The 13,935-nt window shown below is 39.6% G+C and overlaps 1 protein-coding gene and 1 long non-coding RNA gene across 3 annotated transcripts in view; one reads left to right on the top strand and one right to left on the bottom strand.

The window, feature by feature from the left end:
* FHL5 (four and a half LIM domains 5) overlaps positions 1-10,181 on the bottom strand; it is a 44,852-nt gene extending 34,671 nt beyond the window's left edge. For both annotated transcript variants that reach the window (XM_034991554.1, XM_034991552.1), the window contains exon 1: positions 9,965-10,181. The gene's annotated coding sequence lies outside the window, so the exon portion shown is untranslated. The remainder of the gene's footprint in view (positions 1-9,964) is intronic.
* The window catches only part of LOC118001443, a 41,740-nt gene extending 30,519 nt beyond the window's left edge, over positions 1-11,221 (top strand). The window contains exon 3 of the long non-coding RNA XR_004676696.1: positions 10,529-11,221. This is a non-coding gene — a long non-coding RNA (uncharacterized LOC118001443). The remainder of the gene's footprint in view (positions 1-10,528) is intronic.
* Positions 11,222-13,935: the final 2,714 nt, after the last annotated feature.

The following is a 13,935-nucleotide window of genomic DNA, read 5'->3' as shown; positions in this document are numbered from 1 at the left end:
AGAGAGTTCTGGGAAACTCAGGAAAAGGAATCCCCTCTGGGTACAGTCAGATATTTAGAGATAAATCCTCTCAGTGCCACAGTCATTTTGATATTTTTCCTTCCCTGTAAAATCATGCTTCTGATCCAATCCCATTTTGACAGAACCACTAAATCTAGGAGCTGGGAGGGATTTTTGAAATTCCTTAGTTTGTTCCTCTCATCTAACAAGTGAGAAAAACTGAAGTTCGGGCAGGCACATTGACTGTTTTTTGAAAGCTGACAAAGTGGTTTGTGGAAAAGCTTCCGCCAGAGTTCAGATTTCCGGCTGCTAATGGAAGCCATTTCATATATAGATGGGCAAAAAGCTTGTATGGAGTGACGGCTTTGGTTACTGCTGTGATTTTGTCCCAAGGCGAAAAAAATGAAAGCTCTCCTTATTTGTATCTGGCACTTCAGGTTTGAATTACTGACCAGGTAACCACCTCACATGAGTAAGCAGAGAGGTTCACTCCGTAGCTCAAGCCGAGCTGCCATTAGCTGTGGAAAACAAACCGATTATCCTCAAAAGCAAGTACATGTCCCCTCCAACATTCAAGGCGATTCAATTTCTATTGGGTTTTTATTTATTATAGTTATTATTGGTGTACTCTGGAGTTGGGGAGAAAAATCCAAAACCACATTTGGTTTTATTTTCTGGATCCTCACCTAAAAAAAAATGAGGTAGCGACGTGTGTATGTGTGGTTTGTATATTTGTGTGTATGTGAATCCATGTGGGTATGTGTGCAGTGTGGCTTGTGTTTGGGTTGGGGGATGTAGGGCGGGTGGTGGAAGTTGATGTTAAACTAGTTTTTCTAGTATTTCTGCCTGAAGCTAAATAATCTTCTTCCTGCAAGAATGTGATTTAAAAAGACACAAGGCAGAACTGTATCCTGTACTTTGGTGATAACAATAATCAATAATTTCAAATTACTCTCTTGACAGTTCAGAATTTGTTGGTGATGGAGGGGGTGACCATTTGAGCTGTTGTATGGTGATATTTAAAACCAGCTTTTTTTTTTTTTAAAGATTTTATTTATTTATTTGAGAGAGAGAGAGAGCACAAGAGGGGGTAGCGGGAGAGGGAGCAGCAGACTCCCCGCCGAGCAGGGAGCCCGATGCGGGACTCGATCCCGGGACTCCAGGTTCATGACCTGAGCCGAAGGCAGTCGCTTAACCAACTGAGCCACCCAGGCGCCCAGCTTTAATTTAATTTTTATTTAATTTAATTTAATTTTTATCTGTTCTCAGTCTTAAAGATTTAGGTAAAGTTGGTTCTCGGCATCTATCAAAGGAAAATGACCACAGTCAAAATGCTCGCAGCCTCACTGGGCAACTGTGGTTTACACCTACACGATGTGTTGATCCCAGGTTGCTCGTGCTAATTTTGGAGGTAAAGTAAATGGGAACATCTGTTGTCATTCCCTTGGAAACCAAATGTTCACAGTGTTAGCTGACAAATATTGGTTATGACTCAGCGTTATTTTCATTTTCACCCGAAGCCTCACTCGGTGTGTGAATTTTTAAGGCACGCCAATGTGTCACACACACAAGTGCAGAGACTTCTCCTGCCTGGTTCAGGGCTGTGTCCCTGGCATCTAAAACAGAGCTTGGCTCAAGTATGTGTTGAATGAATGCAGGAAGAAAGAAGTCAGATGTTTGGCCACAGAGTCTTAAAGATTTAGGCCAAAGAGCCACTTTCCTCTGGTTTTCTAAATAGAGACCAATCCAGAGTCTTTGGATGACTTGTGTTTGAATCATGCTACTTTCTGTGACCTTCATAATCCAAGCTCATTAACATAGCATTCCAGACCTTTCATAATCTGGCTTTTTCAATTTTAAACCCAACAATATCCAACAGCTCTCTGAACACAGTGTACTTTAGTTCTGTGGGTTTCACAAAGAGCCTTGGAGTGCCAACTTGGGCCATCCACCGTGCTTGGCAGTGAAGGTCAAACAGATCTCCCCTGTGAAAAGCTTCCATCCTGGCGTGGGAGAGACTCACAGAAAATTTCATTACCCATGACCCTTCCACCGGATGAGGAACCTGACTCTTAAGTTCTCACGGCTCTCAGTACTCCTCACATACAGTTGGCCTTAGCTCTAGTTCATCATCTTTCCTGCTCAACAGTAAACTTCAGGCGGGACAGATGCTCTGTTCCCACCGGACTCCTGCCGTCTAGCATCATACCAGCATATGCTGAGTACTCAGTAAATATTGCGGTTGGAAGGAATGAGGGCGGAAAGGAGAGACGACATGCAGAGATACTTGGACAAATGCATGGAGTGCTCTGGAAATTTCAGGAAATTTCTAGAAAACTTCAAGTAAAGCTTCTTCTAGAGCTGTGTTGTGAAGGTTGAGTAAGGCTAGCCTCTAGGAAAAGGTGGGGGAAGGTTCCTAGGCAGTGGGGAGTCCACACAGCTGTGGAGGTGGTGAGTAGCATGCTGAGGGCTGTGGGCAACAAGCCAGGGAGCACTTGAAAGACCACACCTGGAGGGCAGCATTTCGACCATAGTTGGACAAGAGAAAAGTCACTTAGAAACAAAATATTTTTACATGTCAGAACTTTAAAAACTCAACTATACATTGCTATGAATATATTTAGCCTACTGTTTTGCTCTTGGTCAACTGAAGACCACGCTCTGTAAAAGCAGGTCTGTGACATACACTGTTAACTAAAAATCTCTGACTTGGCATTTCTGCAAGTCACCTTGATGACTTAAATTTATAAGAAGCCAAGAATGCTTTTTTGAATTAAAAATCATGAGGAAAAAAAATCATATGAGAGCTCTCATTTCCTCAGGTTTCTATACTTGTCATTTAAAGGACTTCTTCTTTTGAAATTATGTGGATAAAACGTTCCCCCCGCCCCACCCGGCTCTCTGATCCTGTTACACTTGCGGAGTCACTTAACTGAGAAGTAACTGGGCAAAGGGGTCCTCTCCAGGGTAACCCATTTTCTCCCCACCACTCTGGTGGAAATGGCCGGTGCACGGGCCTCAACTCTGCTCTCTCGCTGGAGGCAGCCCACTGTAGCCGCTCAGCCCCACGAAGGAGCGCTGCTACTGTTGGGAGCCCACGTGCTCTTCCCGCCCTGGGCTGGGAGGGGCAGTCTTTGGAAAAAAACCTTTTCCAATTCAGCTTTAATAATAATAAAATTGATAATAAGTCAGTTCACATATGACACCTGTGTCTACTCCGCAATTGTCTTAGAACTCAAAAAGTCGAGATACACGATGAAGTGGAGCTTTCAAATCCACACATATGTTGCAATAAAGGTGGTTTTATTCTTCAGTCTGTTTGTTGTATTGTGTGAATGTGTATGTGGGGAAAGGGGGGGAGAGAGAGACAGTAATACATATACCAGCTTTTATTAACCAGGATGTTGAAAATTAGGATTTTCTGGTTATGCTAGCTTTGTAGTTTAAAACTTAGAAACAAAATGAAGGAATGATTAGCATTATTTCTAAGCTCTTGGTTCAGTCGAAAACCAAACAAAACAATAAATATTCTAATTACTTTGATCAGAATAACTGTTAATTCTTATTTTTAGTGTGTTTGGGAATGTGACTTCACTATTTTCTCTTTAGGTTATGGTTTATAAGGTTTTTGGATTTCAAGTATCAGTTTCCCAGGTACAATTCTGGTAATGGCATACCTTTCTTTCTATTAATCAATTTTTTCAGGTCATTTGGGGTTTAATTGAATAATGTCATAAGTAAAATATCAACATGTGTTTTAATAATGATTTATGGTTGGGGAGCTTGGGTGGCTCAGTTGGTTGTGTCTGCCTAAGGCTCAGGTCATGATCTCAGGGTCCTGGGATGGAGCCCCTGTGGGTTGTGGTGGGGCTCCCTGCTCAGTGGGGAGCGGGGGGCGAGCCTGCTTCTCCCTTCTCCCCTCTGTGGCTCCCACCCCCCACTTCTGTGCATGCTCACTCTCTCTCATATAAATGAATAAAATCTTTAAAAAAAAGATTTATGGCTTACAAAGCTCTTTCATGTATATTATCTGAAACAGTGATTTTTAAACATTTTAGTTTCAGAATTTATTTAGCATCTAATGAAAGCTATTTACCTCTTCTTAAGAATATATGCATAGGGCGCCTGGGTGGCTTAGTTGGTTGGGCGACTGCCTTCGGCTCAGGTCATGATCCCAGGGTCCTGGGATCGAGTCCCGCATTGGGCTCCCTGCTCTGCGGGGAGCCTGCTTCTCCCTCTCCCGCTCCCCATGCTTGTGTTCCCTCTCTCGCTGTGTCTCTCTCTGTCAAATAAATAAATAAAATCTTTAAAAAAAAAAAAAAGAATATATGCATATACATGTGTTCACAGAAGCTTCTCAAACCTGGTGAAGCCAGTGTCCTTGGAACCAGGCTTCAGATTAGAGGTTGCCTTCTTGAGCCCAAGGACCAAAATCTAGCCACTGCCTGTGTTTGTATGGCCTGAGACCTAAACATAGCTTTTACATTTTTAAATGATGAAAAAAACCATAAACCCAAAAGAAGAATACAATGTTTTGACATGTGAAATAATAGGAAATTTAAATTTCAGCGTCCATAAGTAAAGTTTTATTGGAACATGGCCACACTCTTCCATTTATATACAGTCTGTGGCTGCTTTATTTTATTTAAGATTTTATTTTTATTTTAAGTAATCTCTATATTTACTGTCTGGCCCTTTACAAAGAATGTTTACTGATCCCTGATGTAAAGTTTCAAAGTATATTTTGTGTTTTTTAGTTCTATTTTGTTGACTGTTAAATTATGCTTAAGTTGGGGATTTGAAAAGGACTTCTACATGCTGCTTAAAAGAATATGAAATTATTTACTAAATGACTTTTAAAATAGTACTAGAAATCATTAATATGGTGTTTGGAAAAGAATTTAATGACATGGCAAATGGTTCTGATATTGCTTTAATTGTAAAAAAAGAGTATGAAGTGAATAATCAGTGTGATCTCAACCACATAAATACTATTAAAGAGTAGAAAACAAGTTTAGAAGAAAATACACTCAAATGTTAGGCCTCTTGATTGAAGTTACGGATTTTTTAAAACATTTTTACTGTTCAGTACTTTATAGAAATTGTACAACATATCACTTTGATAATAAGAGAAATAAAAATATTGAATAAAATTAAGAGTACAGTTGTTTAATTAAAAAAACTCTCAAAGATTAGAATCCTCTGTGATAGTATAACTATAAAAATGTTCAAGAGAACAGATTAATAGAGTGAATGCAATTATAGGATCAGAAATAATTTTTAAAAATTAAATCTTACTTCATTTAGATAGCATGACAGCTTGGTGTCAGATGCTTTTTTTTTTTTTTCCTCCATGCAAATTATACCCACAATCTGCTAAAGAAGTGTTGATCTTTATGTTAAGACACAATTTTCCACAAATTTGAAGCATTGTTAGTTCTATACTGAGAGGCATTTGGTCAAAATTTATGATAGACCATTCCTTGTTCAAAGGAGACTCAGGAAATGGTCATCAACATAATTCAGATATTCATGCTCTAAAGAAAACTGAACACTTTGACCAGTTTTTCTGTAGGTGCTGTACTGGCTTGGTCTACTTGATGAATGAATGAGTGAATATATGAATAAATGAATTACCTTTATGTATGACTTTTTGGCTCTGTAGGACAGCTATTAATACTCTTTTAAAACATACTAGGAGTAACATGACCATGTTAATTAAATTGTCTTATGAACAGCTGTAAGGAAAAGGAATCATTAAAGGGAACAGGATCAAGCTGGGAGACAGGAACCCCAGAAGCCTATTCCCCACCATCTTCAGGGCTATAATTGTGATTAAATCACAAATAAACCCAGAAAGTGTATTCTTAAATAACATAATGAATCTGATACATCAAAGTGATCTACTGAAAAATAAAACTCCGGATCCATTTGGTGAATATTGCTCTGGCAAAATGAACAAAGGAGTATCTCAAATCTTTGCTAGAAGCAGCAGAATTGTAACAGAAGAATTTGAGAAAAAATAAAAATAAAATGTGACTACTGTTACTATTACTCTAATACAAAATTCTACAAAATAGGTGTTTTTATTCCATCTTTAAGGCAGGGAGGCAAACTCATCTGCCTGAGTTCACAGGGGACTCAACATGGACCAGATTTCAAAGCCTTGACTCTCTTCTCTGTATCACACTATCGCCATTTCACGGACTTATTAGCCTTGTTTATTTATTTTATGAGTTTAAAACTTTTTTTCTCCTTTCCAGTGTGTTAACAGTCTAACCCAGAAGCAGCATTTGGAGGGTTACATCCAAAATTTCCCTTTTCTCAAACCAGATCTTAAATCTTTCTGTTCCCTGTCTCCACTTCTCATTTTACAGGTCTTTGGAAATGTGTCTATAAAATGTATTCATTCTTTACTGATCCCTGCAACCTGCAAAAGAGTGTGTGAGACACTAGAAAGTCAGCAATAATTGCCACAGTCCTTTACTCTAATGGGACAGATAGTCTTATAGGAGATACAGATAAACAAAGGAAATTATAATGTGAGGCCAGAAGGCACATCGGTAGTGTGAGAATACTCAAAAGTGGTATGAAATGTGGACTTGGGTGGAGGGTGGTCTGTAAGTACTTCCTGGAAGATGCAGCACCTGAGTCGATATCTAAAAGATGAGGGTGACTGAGTTCACTTAGGTCTGTGTACAGAGCGGTCTGCCAAAAAGTGCCTATGGGAGCTTGAAAGAAAAGAGGCATTTGCTATATTCTTAATTTGCTGAAGGTCATTCGGTATGAGTGAGCAGTAGTTTGTGTGTGTGTGTGTGTGTGTGTGCATGCACATCAGTGCCATAGTAAAAATTGGTTTGGAGAAGAATGGAGATGCTAAGTTATTATCATTGACTAATGATAATAATAAGTAGCACTTAACACTCTGTGCCAGGCACTGTAGCAAGTAATTTTAATATAACATGTTTATTCCTCATAACAACCCTAAGAAAAAGGTATACCATTATGATCTCCATTTTCTATACAAGGAGAAGGAGACGCACAGAGGCTAAGTGACTTCTTCAAGTTCCCAGACCAAGTGAGTGACACACCTGGGACTTGAGCTCCAGCCAACCTAGCACGAGAAGCGTGGTCCTTGGATGAATATTATCAGCTTCACCTGGAAAGCTTGTTAGACATGTAAAAACTCAGGCATCAACCCATGGGGCACCTGGGTGGCTCAGTTGGTTAAGCGACTGCCTTCGGCTCAGGTCATGATCCTGGAGTCCCGGGATCGAGTCCCGCATCGGGCTCCCTGCTCAGCGGGGGGTCTGCTTCTCCCTTTGACCCTCTTCCCTCTCGTGCTCTCTGTCTCTCATTCTCTCTCTCAAATAAATAAATAAAATCTTTAAAAAAAAAAAAAGAGTGGTCTTAGTGGGAAAGAACCATGAGTTTGGTATCATGGGAACCCTGGGTAAAGAGTGTCTCAAGGTGGGGAAAGTGAAGAAGAAGGTTAAGTTGATTTGAGACACTGAATAGATGAGAAATGTCTGCTGGGTTTAACAAGACACTAGTGATTGACAGCCTCCATGAGAACTGGGGAAACTGGTGAGGATGAAAGCCAGACTGCAATAGATTGAGAAGCCAGGCTCAGGAAGTAGAGATTAACAGAATGTAGACAAACTTTCGGGAGATTGATCTATGAAGCTGAGGGAGAGGGGAACTGTAGGAGCTCAGTAACGAAGGAGAGGCATTTTAAGACGGGAAATTTGAGCATGTTTAAGTGCTGATGGAAGGAGCTAATAAAGAAGGGAAGGTTAAAGATGGTGAGCCCTGAAGGGCAGGGTATGAGTTAATGGGCACTGGTTTAGATCTTCCCTTTTAGGTTCCAATACCGAAAGGTAGGTATGGAGATTCGGGAGGATGGTCAGAGAAACAGGAAGGCCTCTCTGTAGTCATCTATTCCACATTCTGGGGTCTTCAGTGGGTTCATTCTATCACCCTTCCATCCTAAGCCTTGTTCTCCACAAAAGGAGCTGTTCTGCTACTTGATTACTCCACTTTTATTTCCATGACCTGCTGTCCAGGACAAATATGGCCATGAATTAACTAAGCACCTGCTTTAAAAATTAACCCTTAAACTAAAATCCTTTCCTTAGCCTTACCTGTCTTCAGGTGAGGACAGTTTAGAGAGACAGTTTAGGCGTTCTCCCACCCAAAGCCTTTTAAAGATTTGGGGAATGCACTGGCACCAAGGTATGCTTAAAGTTGAGGTTTTTGGCTTCACAGAAAACAGTGGTTCATCATCAGGATCCCTGGGAATACTCAAGGACACATTTCAGGAATCTATCAAACTCAGAAATGTCATTGAAAATCTATTTGCCACAGGCTTTTTTTTTTTTCTTTTTTTTTTTAGAAAAGGGTCCATTGATTCTGTTAGATCCTTAAGGGTATCTTTAGTCTGTGGAGACAGATAAATGCTCAAGCTGATCATTTCCAGGGTATCAAAACGTAACCAAGAAAAATTATGGCAATCAGAGAGGAAAAAGACAATTACAAGAACACGGAAATACATGTTTGTTTAGCCGACATCTGACTCAGACCTCCCCATGTGAACCCAAGGATTTGGTTTTCAATTCTAAAGAAATCATGTTTCCTAGATTGAAAACATAAAAAACAAATCAAAGCTTTTCCAACATGTTCTAGAGGAACATTTATTTTCAATATTACAGTAGAAAGTTGCTAGGCTTGCCTAAGGAACCCAAATTAATCCACCTTTATTCAAAATGTTGTTGGCAAGTATAATAAAAATAAGAGGTAAACTTGTCAGTGAGGTGATGTGACATTAAAACCCAAAATGCTGCTCTTGGTTGGTAGAACAGGCTCAGAACTGGCAACTAATGATAACGTGTGGAAATAAATAGAGCAAGTGTGGAAAACAGACATCGGAGTTTACCTTCCCCATCAAACGGCTTGGATTATGGCTTCAGGCATATATCATAACAAATATGTTAAGAAATACCTTGTATGATACATGTTTGCAGTATTTGTGTTAAATATTAATCTATAGCTTTTGCCAATGAAAATGTTAGAATTTATACATGACGATGTTGTGGATGTGAAACGACAGCTAAAATCACTTGAGGATTTTCTTACATTTTATTTATAAGGATTACACATTTTATTAATGATTCTTTTTAGTTTCCACATTTCTGAAACCCAAACTGACAGCTGAGGATTTGCATTTGGTTTTCAAAGGGCTGACAGACGCCAAAGGGAGTCTGACTGACCGGGTGAGACAGCGTAAACACATGTGGGACGCATACTGTTTCTGTAGTGATGGTGTTTGCTTCAGGAAGCAGTGCTTTCGATTCCTGTAATAGGTCATATATTTGTGTGGGCCAGACCCACAAGCATTTCAGCTCAATCTCCGAAAACCTCACATTAGGAATGGTCGTTAAGGCTGCGTCTGGAAAGTAGGCAGATTTTTCTCGAAAATAGCAGGAATCTTACTAACTCTCTTAAAATCTGTAAATGACTTTGAATTGTGCTCTGGACATATAAACCCAGCCATAAAATAAACACAGTAATAAAGTTAGTCATTCAAATAAATTAAGCCAAATAAATCCCCAGAATCCTGCCACCCCCTTTTTATGGCAACGAAGCTATACCCCCATGTATAAAGACCATTTTCACAACAGAGGCGACAACTCTGAAGAGTTATCTGACCACTGTGTAGCCTCCGCATGCATATTATTGAAATGAGAAATCTGAAAAGCTCAGTTTATAAAATATGACAACTGTTGGCTCAACTGGCTTTTGAAGAGTTTCTAAGAAACTTCAAGACCAAGTAAAAATTTTCTCATAAGCAGTCACTAGAAAGTTTATAAGAATCTCTCATCCTTAAAAAAAAAAAAAATTAAAGCCAAAATACCACATTAAAAAAACACAAAGGAAACATTACGGAAAAGAAAACAAAACTTACTTTTTCTTAAAGCTGTTTTTTCCTGTGATTTAAAGAGTATGAAAGGAGAATATATGATGATTATTTTTCTCCTCCAACACATTCAAATGTCAACTCCAAAAGGAACAGAAAGGACCACCAGAGCTATCTGAGGGTCCCTCCCAATTGCAGCTTTTTCAGCTTTGTAGAAGGAAATAGGAGGGTGAGTGGGTTTCCTCCAAGTCTTGTGATGTGCACGTAGCTGACTCCTACTGGGCTGAAAAAGCACTCCCTGTCAATTTTTATTTCAAATTGTAACAAATTCTCTGCAGGATATCCTTAAAGGGAAATCCTGCCAAAATTAGTATTTGGAATATCTGGATAAGCTCCAAAAAGTTTAAAATACAAAGTGTATATACAGACAACTCATACATACTCAAGAAATTTCCACTGCTTAGGCTAAATGAAGGACATATTTAAATTTTTAAAAATTCCCAAAAGGATGATGTATTTTCTTTTTCCTTGTTTTTTTTTTTTTTTTCTTCAATTTTTTGTTTGTTTGTTTGTTTTCTTGTTTTCTAACGACTCTCTGAACTTATCTTTTAGGATTAGAAATGGTTGCCCTACAGAGCTTTCCTGCTGAACTATCTAGAAAGAGATGAGGCCCCATGTTCTTACCTGCTGAATTTTTGGTTGCTTGAGACATAAATCCTGGGTTGTGGCCTCTATCACTGCCTTCTTGGGAAATTTGAGAACTTTGAGCCGTGGATTTGACCGGAATAACTCCAGGTATTTACCTGCTTCCTGAACCTCACTGTGGACTCACCATTCCCTGCCTTTGCCTATTGCCCTATGAGCTGGTAACGATTGTTATGTCACAGCATGGCTGTGTGACTTCATTTAAACAGAGGCTTGTCTGGTCTTTCGAAATCTGTGATTAAAAAATGAAAAGTGGAGTGGGACACCTGGGTGGCTCAGGCGGTTAAGCATCTGCCTTCGGCTCAGGTCCTGATCCCAGGGACCTGGGATCAAGTCCCGCATCAGGAGCCTGCTTCTCCCTCTGCCCGCCACTCCCCCTGCTTGTGTGCATGTGCGCTCTCTCCCTCTCTCTCTGACAAATAAATAAATCCTTAAAAAAAAAATGAAAAGTGGATAGAGATTTCGAGAGTTGCATTTAAAGAAATGTTTGAATATTGAACTAATCCACAACAGGAATTCTCCGTGGGTCAATTTGATCCATAAAGCAAATGACGTTTGCTCCTAGAATCTTCTATTTGGGGCTGTTTTTTCGTTTCATAAGGTGGGGATGAGAGAAATGTTCTGCCTTCACCCCATTTATTCCCAGACAAAAACCGTTCTTATTCTAAGTGCTAAAGGAATTATATACGAATATTTTCTGAGATCGAACTCAGGCAGATACAGTAAAAAAAATGTGAGTTAGGGAAATGCAAAGCCAGTCCACTGTGTGCATTGCTATTCCCCTGGATTTGATGATTAAGACCTGAAAATGAAAACATGGTGAGCAGCGACAACAAATCGATTCAGTGAAAGGACACAAGCACATTCAACTAGTAATAGATGTTAACCCTCATGATACTACTGCTAGCCAGGCATTATTTTTATCCTTTTCTAGGAGAGGAAGTGGAGTCTTGGAGATATAAAATTGCATATGTTCCCATGTAAGTATGGGGCCAGCACCCTCTTTGTTTACTTGTCTGCTTCCGGAGAGGGTAATCTACATTCACTGGTAAAACTTCTGATCCTCCCGCTTCCTCCTCAGACAGTTGCAATAAGTCTTCTTCCCTTTGAACTACTCCACCAAAAAAAGCTTCATTGAGTTCATAAAATGTCTTAATTAGTACTTTAAAGGGCACTGTCTTTAACCTTACCTGAGACTTCTCATCTCTGGCCATGTTTATTTCTTTTTGAAATTTGCCCTTGGTTTCACTAAGTTACATGCTCCTGATTTACTCCTTGTTCTTACCATCTTCAGCCTCCTCTCCCTTTATTCATCTCACCCTTCCCTAGAGCTTCCTCCTCAGTCCAGCAGGCTTCTCTGTACACTCTCCATGGCGCTCCTTATGGAAACCACTAGCAAATTTATGACTCCCAATGGTGTCATAGAGGTTCCAGACCTGTCTCCTGTTGTCTGTTGGCCATCTTTTTCCACAGGTTCCCAGGCACCTCAAACTGAAAAGTCCCTACGAAACCACCTCATCTTCTCACTCCAAACCTACTTAGTCGGCTGGAGTTCCTCTCTCAGGGGATGACACAATCATCCAAGCCATCATCTTAGACCGTCCTCCCTTATTCTCCACCAGCCCCAATCATTCATCCCCTTCCCCAACTTCTCCTGGTTCTACTTTGTTAAATCTCTCTCAAATATGTCATCATCCCTGCATCGTCCCTGTGCATCCTCACATTTCTCACTTGGATTACTGTATCAGTCTTAAAACGATTGGTATCTTGGCCTCAGTCTGGTCCCCTCCTCTCATTTCTTTACATTACTGTAAAACAGTATTTTAAAATATCAGTTTATCAAATCATAAAATACATGCTTCTTGCAGAAAACCTGGAATAAAAATTGAAAAAATAAAATTTAAAATGATTTGCAGTCTAAGAGGCAGTCACAACCCAAATCTTAACCCAAATCGCTTCAGAATATTTTGTATGCATGCATAGAACTATACAAGGAAATATTTATGTAAATGTACTTATGCAAATGTTTACACAGTATATTTAATTAGAAAACCAAGACCACATTATATATAGTTCTGTATCCTTTTCTACTTAATATACACTGTGAATGATTTTCCAAATCAAACATTTTTTTTTTTAAAGATTTTATTTATTTATTTGAGAGAGAGAGAGTGAGAGAGAGAGAGCGCAAGAGGGGGTAGGGTTAGAGGGAGAAGCAGACTCCCTGCCGAGCAGGGAGCCCGATGTGGGACTCGATCCCGGGACTCCAGGATCATGACCTGAGCCGAAGACAGTCGCTTAACCAACTGAGCCACCCAGGCGCCCTAAATCAAACATTTTTAAAGTGGTTGTGAATAAAGGCTGCAATATAATGAAACACATGAAATATATTATGGAATAGTGCTCTTCTCTCTCTCTGATTTTTCTTCAACACCAGAACTTAGAAACCCTGAATGTTTATATTGTATGAATCACAAGGACTTAGATTTCAGTAAGAAAGCAGGAAGGAGAAAAAGTCTACGTAATAGAGTTAAGTTAAAGGTACATTTTAGGTGACTAGACAAGCTCAGTAGGAAAGCAATAATCGAGTGCTTTTTCTTCTTCACATTGGATGACAAGAAACATAAGAGAAAACCCTTGGGACCTTTGTCTTAGCTTGACTAGTCAGAGTAAGTTGGGTTCTTGTTTGCTTGTTTGTTTGTTGGACTATCATCTGAATAAGCAAGAGTATTTCAGAGCCAAGAAGACCGTCTCCTTTCTGTGTAAGACAGGTTGTCCATGCTCCTCTTTGCCTATGGGCTGGGAAAAAGACTTCTACATATTAAGTCCACATTTTACTTTTCAGATAGGAGAGACATTGATTTCACAAATAATTCATTTTAAAGGATTTTGGAAGTTGTCAAACTGTCTTTCAGAATGGGTAGTCTTTCTAAAAGACAAATCTAATTACCTTATTTTCCTGGTTAATCTTGAAAAGACTTCCCTTGTTTTCAGGAAAATGGCTAAACTTTTTCGCTTAGTGTACATATAAGGAATTTCAGGATCTCCCTCTGGTCTCTCCAGCTTCATCTTACCCTACTTCCCAGACCATTTTTCATATTTCTCATACTTAGGGTTTCCCAAATGCCTCATTATTTTGTATTAGTTCATGTTTTAGTACTTCCAGATCTCCTCTTCTCTCCCAGAAACGCCTGCCTGCTCTCCCTTCCCCTATTTCCCTGAGGCTAGTCCTACTTTTCTTTCAGGATTCAGTTCAGGTGGTCATCTCTAGCCTGTTTAGTTCCTTCCCGCTGTGCAAGACAGCTGACTTTCAT

Source organism: Mirounga leonina, unplaced genomic scaffold, assembly GCF_011800145.1.
Source record: "Mirounga leonina isolate KUSES-001 unplaced genomic scaffold, KU_Mleo_1.0 Mir_53, whole genome shotgun sequence".
In the NCBI taxonomy this organism is placed as follows: domain Eukaryota; kingdom Metazoa; phylum Chordata; class Mammalia; order Carnivora; family Phocidae; genus Mirounga; species Mirounga leonina.
This window is presented reverse-complemented; position numbering and strand designations above follow the sequence as displayed.